Raw genomic sequence first — 6,906 nt, forward strand, 5'->3', positions numbered from 1 at the left:
TGTCGCAATTTGTAGAGGCTATCACAACCTTACGAGATCACGATAACCTCCACAAGGTCACAAAGGCCACCACGATCGAGTGGTTTTTTTTTAATATTTAGGTTAAAAATTTTATTTTTTAATGGCTAATTTCTCTCCCTTATTAATTTTGTTTTGTTTCCTAATTTTTTTCTTTCGTTTATGCATTAACTTTTTTTCTTCCTTGTTAATTCTTTTCCTCTTTTGTCTATTATTTTTTCCCCTACGTAGGAAAAAAATTATATGGTTACTTTTTTTTTTCTTTGCTTATTTCTTTACCAGATAAATATAGGAAAACAGATTATTAAGAAAGATAAAAAAAATTAAATGTAATATAATTTCTAATTTTATAAAATATACTATAATTAATAAACTAAATTATTCTATATATAAATTTAATTTAATTTTAGTTAAATTGACTTTTACTTAATAAATATTAAATATTTTATGAGATAATATTAAAATTTAAACTCAACCTTACATTTCAAATATAACTCAATAATAAGCATTTATAGCAATCAAATATTAATAAAAATATTTTTAATTAATATATTTTATATTTTAAAAAATACCGAAACGATATCGGCACAACACAATACGGTATCAAAACTATATTGTTCCGATTATAAATTAAAATTTTGGCACCATTCAAAATTTAAATCTTAGAATAAATAATGTGGGCAAGATGAATTAATCATAGATAATCAAGATAGTGAAATGTGTGCTGAGTTGGATCACCATAGACAAAATGATAAGTGGTCCACCGGTCCAACAGCAGCTTGAAACAAAAGTCTCATCTTATTATTAACTAGGAATATCAGCACAAGTTTTTTTGTTAAGTATAACTACAACCATCAAACTTTATCCCACTAAGTGAAATCGGCTATATGGATCCTTCTACATCATTGGTGTAACGACCCGACCCTTTGGCCTCTTGGGCGGCCCTTGTGGCGGCCCAACTGGTGGCCCTTATGTCGTCGGCCCATTTGGCGACCTCTCATGTCCTCGACCGACGATCCTTTGGCCGTGTCGTTACTCACTAGGACTTTCCACCCCTGGCAGTGGATTTTTGCCTCCCCCAGAATTCGAACTCTAAACCTCCAGACTTAAGTACTAGAGTTTATGAATCCTAGTAGCCAAGTGAGCGCTCACTTGGCTACCAGGATTCATAAACTCTATTACTTAAGCCTGGAGGTCTAAAGTTCGAATCCTGGGGAAGACAAAAATCCACTGGCCAGGGGTGGAAAGACCTAGTGAGTAACGGCATGGCCAAATGGTCGTCGATCGACGACATGAGAAGGTCGCCAAATGGGCCGACGACATAAAGGCCGCTAGTTGGGCCGCCACAAGGGCCGCTAAAAGGATCAGGTCGTTACAATAAAAAGGCGCCTTTTTATTATAACGACCCGGCCCATTTGGCGACCCTCGGGTCGTCGACCGTCGACCATCGGCCGTGTCGTTACTCACTAGAACTTTCCACCCCTGGCTAGTGGATTTTTGCCTCCTCCAGGATTTAAACTCTAGACCTCCAGGCTTAAGTACTAGAGTTTATAAATCCTGATAGCCAAGTGAGCGCCTCTCACTTAACTACCAAGATTCATAAACTCTAGTACTTAAGCCTGGAGGTCTAGAGTTTGAATCCTGGGGGAGGCAAAAATCCACTGGCCAGGGGTGGAAAATCCTAGTGAGTAACGACACGGCCGACGGTCGATGACCTGAGGGTCGCCAAATGGGCCGCCAAATGGGTCGGGTCATTACAATTGAACTCTATTCCCTACTATATTATCATCTATATTTAAATAAATTTTATCTTATTTTATTATTATTGATCAAGTCTTTTTTAGTCTTCATCTTACTCATTTGATGTGCATACTTGTCATAGTTTCACATCGCCTAATCGGAACATTATTAGTTGTCTAAGTACATATTCGTACCATCTTGAACCAGAGGTTTCCCTCAATAGATACAACTCCGACTCTCTCTAATGCACTCATTTCTTATTTTGTCCATTCTCGTATGTCCACACATCCACCTTAACATCCTCATTTCTGTAATTCTTATCTTCTACTCATATGCTCGAGTCATAGCCCAACATAACAGGTCTAACTGTCGTTTGTAGAAGTACTTTACGATCACATAAAACATCTGACGCTCTCCTTCATTTCAACCATCTTACTATATAAGACATCTCTCACAATCCCTCCATCATTTTGTAAAAATTATCCTAAATATTTAAAACTTTTAGTTTCAGACATCTTGTCATCTCCTATCTTAACGATTATTTTATTATGTCTAATATTCAACAACAATAATAACAACTAACCTTATCCCACTAAGTGGAGTCGGCTATATGAATCCTTTTATGTCATTGAGCTCTATCTCCTATTATATCATCATCAATACTTAAATAAATTTTATCTTGTTTTATTGTTGCTAACCAAGTTTTTTTTTATCTTCTTCTTCCTTGTTTGATATGCGTGTTTGTCATAGTTTCACATCGCCTAACTGGAGCATTTATTGGTCATCTAAGAACATGTCCATACCATCTTAAACGTGTCTCTCAGAGTTTTTTCTAATAGATACACTACAAGAAAAAAGCCTAACAACAACAGTTTTTCACCGTTGTCGTAGGCCTTTTAGAACTGTTGTTAAATGCTGTGTTGTTAAAAGGGGTGCCCAAAGATAACAGTTTTTAATCGTTGTCTTTGAAGGCAAACACAACATTTTTACAACGGTGAAAAACTGTTGTCTTTTCCTTTAAAGACAACAGTTTTTCACCGTTGTCTTTGAGCGTCTACTTTTAATAATAGGGTCTTCAACAACAGTTTTAAACTATCTACGACAATGGTGAAAAATTGTTGTCTTTTGTAGATAAAAAATAAAAAAAATTAATACGTAATTTTTTAATATTATAAATCATTCAAAATACTAAATTTCAAAAATAAAATTTAATATACAATTTTCTAACATTCAGAAATAATATCTATAACATTCTGAAGAAATTTCATAAGCAACCAACAAAATTTCATAAGCAACCAACAAAATGATAACACTATTAAAACAAAGGTAGAACAATATAACACGAGATTTTCTACTTAGATGTCGGTGAAGAGGAGGGACTGCAGCTCCTAGTGCTTCTTAATTTGTTAAAGTCTCTCCATTTTTTTAGCTTGTCGGCATTCTTCCCAGTACTGTTGAGGACACCTATTCGAATAAAGATATATATTACAAATTAGAAACTAAACAGAAGTTCTAGTGTTTAAGTTAGAAACTAAACGGTCGAGGCTATGGGAGGAAGGGCAAGCATTAGGCGATGGTTCTCTGTGGTTTCTTTGATGCCACATCATTGAACAGAACAGAGGACAATCTTTAGGCTACAATAAACAAATATCTGCTAAAGAGGATACCATCCCACTTACTCTAAAGCCCGAGCAGCACCGAGTGCAATTTTGATCCGAGCATTCCATGACAGTGGTTCGTCTGAGAGATGGAGGAGTTCATACAGTGAACCATTCTTGTGAAAATCATACACCAACATTCTCTGTCCATACTCAGAACAATAACCTACCAGCTCTGTCAAATTTGTATGATGCAGAAGAGAAATATTTGTGACCAGATCAATGAAGTCGCCAGTTGATTTGCTTAGCAGGGACTTTGGATTTAGTTTCTTCATAGCCAAAATCTAAACAAAAATGTAGAATATAATCCAAAAGTCATACATGATATTCAATCAGTTGAGCAAACTAGTCGTGCCATTAAAACTCTTTAAATAGTGTTACCAAAATACATGGCAAATGATTAGATGAATCAGCTTTCCAGTGCAAACAAGATGGATGATTCTAAATTTTTCCACTATCAAACATGTGTCCGGAATAAATAAGAAGCTTTATTTTTGGTCATATTAATACCTTTCCGTCATCAAACTCTACCTTGAAAACACGACCAAAAGTGCCTTCGCGAATAAGATTGTCTTCGCTGAAGCTATCTGTAGCTATTTGCAAGTCAGCCACAGAATAAATAGTTGATTTGATACTTGTTACGTCCACCTTCTTTGTGATAAGTTTGCTTGAGCAATCATCTTCGTCAAATGATTTATAGTGATGAGGTTTAAGACTTGGTGGAGGAAGTGATGGCAACTTTTCTATGTCAAATATTGAGGATGTTCTATTCATCTCCTTCTCTGCAACATAAACTAAGTCATACTACAACCCAATTAAATGTGTGAACCGCAATAAGAATCCTAATGTAGTAATAGACCAGATTTTGCAGGACGCTTGTTATACCAACAAATGTGGAGTACCTTTAACTCTATCTGAATCTAGATGAGCATATAGCCGGTCTTGACCAAGATTTTCTTCGATCAAATTTTTTCTTCTCTTTCTCCAAATTAAAAAAAAAATGCAATTAATCCACCAATGAAGAAGACACCTGCAACACCTCCTGCTATTCCCCCTACACGTACACCGCTACCATGGCCAGTATTGGAGTTTTGAGCAGATGGAGATTGATTTGGTTGAGATGAACTATCCGTCCCAGAGCTCCAGTCATTATTATCAGTCCTACAGAATAGGATCCACAAATGAGCATTCAATTTATCCTCAATTAAATCATATGATAGCATGCAAGTTCATTTAGTACTCACTGAAGGTTATTAATCCCCTTTAACCGGTTAGGAATGGATCCATTGAAGTGGTTATTTGCAACATTCCTAAAGAAGGGTTACGAAAGTCAAATCTTTCTTGTAACCCAAATTAATTCTAATTTTGATATAAACTGGAAACTTTATTTATTACTTACAAACTCTGAAGGGTAAGATTGGCAAGGGCATTTATAGTACCAGTGAATTGATTGTTCTCCAAATATCTGAAAGTGGATGAAGAAATAGTAAGCATAACATTCTTCATGCAATTTGTATTAGGAGAAAGATTTTTAAAAAAAGGCCAAATGATAAGATATTATGTTAATGCTTGGAACATTCATTATTCCTCTTACAAGTTTGTAAAACTTGTCAGACTTCTGAAGCTTTGTGGAAGGGTACCATTAAGAGAATTGTAAGACATGTCCCTGCAATAAAAAGGCCCCTTTATCAGAGAGTGGAGTATGATAGAGTAGAAAGTATTCATGGACATGTAGGTTTGACAGTATTGAAGGCAAAACCATAATTATGAATAAGAAACTTATTTTGAGCAGATACAAGAGGTAAATGATATTGCATCACACAGAATATAAAGATAGTTGATATTAAGAAGTAAGTTTCTTCTCGAATGAAAATCTTGTCTACACTCACATTGTTGGGAGTTTGGAGAGGCCTTGAAAAATATCATCCAGATGTCCACGGAGTTGATTGTGAGCAAGATTTCTGTAGCCATTGACGCATTGCCTTATTTTACATTAATGACAATATCACATGATAAATTGAACTAGAGAATAAGGCTGCTCACAGAAGCTCCAATTTGGCCATATGAGAAACTGAATAGGGTATGCTTCCACCAAATTGATTATTGCTAAGATCTCTGCAGACAGGATTACCATTAGATGGGCACCTACAAAACTAAATGATAGTTGGAAGCATATTCAAACAACTCACAATCTAAGAAGGTTTGGCGGGAGGTTATAAGGTATCAAATTACCATTTCCTAGATTGTTTTGGTTCATATCCCTGTAACAAACTAGCATTGTGAGAATATTGAATTCCAAGAGGAATCTCTAAAAATTTTGCTAACTTACAGCTCCTCCAGCAAAGCCATTTGGTTCATATTATAGCCCAGTGTTCCAGATAGACCCAAACTTGACAATTTTCTGCTAGCACAAAAGGAAAGAGTGCATCAATCAGATAAGAAGCAAGCAAAACATACTAAGATTAAAATCACAAGTTATCACTCTCACATAGCTGTCACTGATGAGCCAGAGCATGTAATTCCCTGCCATGATTCCCCGCATGGATCACCACTTTGCTTCCAGCCTGATAGCTGTGGTGCTGAATTCAAACTCCCGAACAGAACATAGAGAGCAGAAGTTGCGCAGGGAGCATGAAAACTGAGTACAAGAATCAAGTTGAATTGGATAAAACAACAATTTCACCAGGCGTATTAGGTAAAACTCAGACCACGCAGTTCTTGTGGGATAACTGCAAAAATTTAAAACATTTCTTTTCCTGTTTTCTACTTATTGGATGAATACCTAGAATAATAAATCTGCTAAACAAGAGTCACAAGAAGAATAGGAAGCCTTAAAAAAAAATCTCTTTCGGCGACTAAATGAAGCAAACTAATCGATCAGCATCATAATTTACAGAAGGAAAAAAAATAAATCAACCTTTTGCAAACATGTGAATTTGGCACTTATCAACCAAAACACCAAGTCAGAAAAGCAATTCAAGAGTGCCAAGAAATTGTTCAAGCCCTTTCCAGGAGAAAGCACACATCAAACCCTCAACGAGACTATCAACTCACTCACCGTCGTTGGGATCGGTAGCGCCAAAAGCGAAGCTCGGATTTGGATCGCAAGTCTAGATGCAAACCAAAATGACCCAAATTGTGACGGCCCCTTCCGCCTTCCCCCGTGCCATTCTCCCAGCCATCGGAGAGCGAAAGCTTGCCTCCCCGTCGCATTGGACTCTATAAATCCCGTCGCCTTCGACTAATGATTTAAGTTAGGCCCTTCCTCCCATAGCCCATCGCCTAATGGTTCCCAGCAAGAGCGACGAGGAGCGTCTTTCGCGGAGGAGTCACGAAGGAGTCGGAGATAGGTTTTTATTCGTTGAAGAGTTACGGAGAAGTGAGTTTTAGGTTTTTTTTCATGAAGTTAAAAAAATTGTTGTTTTCAAGATTCAACAACATTCAATAGACAACAGTTTAATAAAACTATTGTGTTTTTAAGATTCAACAA

General features: G+C 36.4%; 1 pseudogene; it reads right to left on the reverse strand.

Annotated features, from left to right (window-relative positions):
- Positions 1 to 3,433: 3,433 nt before the first annotated feature.
- Positions 3,434 to 6,629, reverse strand: LOC122055075 (annotated as a pseudogene).
- Positions 6,630 to 6,906: the final 277 nt, after the last annotated feature.

Source organism: Zingiber officinale, chromosome 3B, assembly GCF_018446385.1.
Source record: "Zingiber officinale cultivar Zhangliang chromosome 3B, Zo_v1.1, whole genome shotgun sequence".
NCBI classification, from domain to species: Eukaryota; Viridiplantae; Streptophyta; class Magnoliopsida; order Zingiberales; family Zingiberaceae; genus Zingiber; species Zingiber officinale.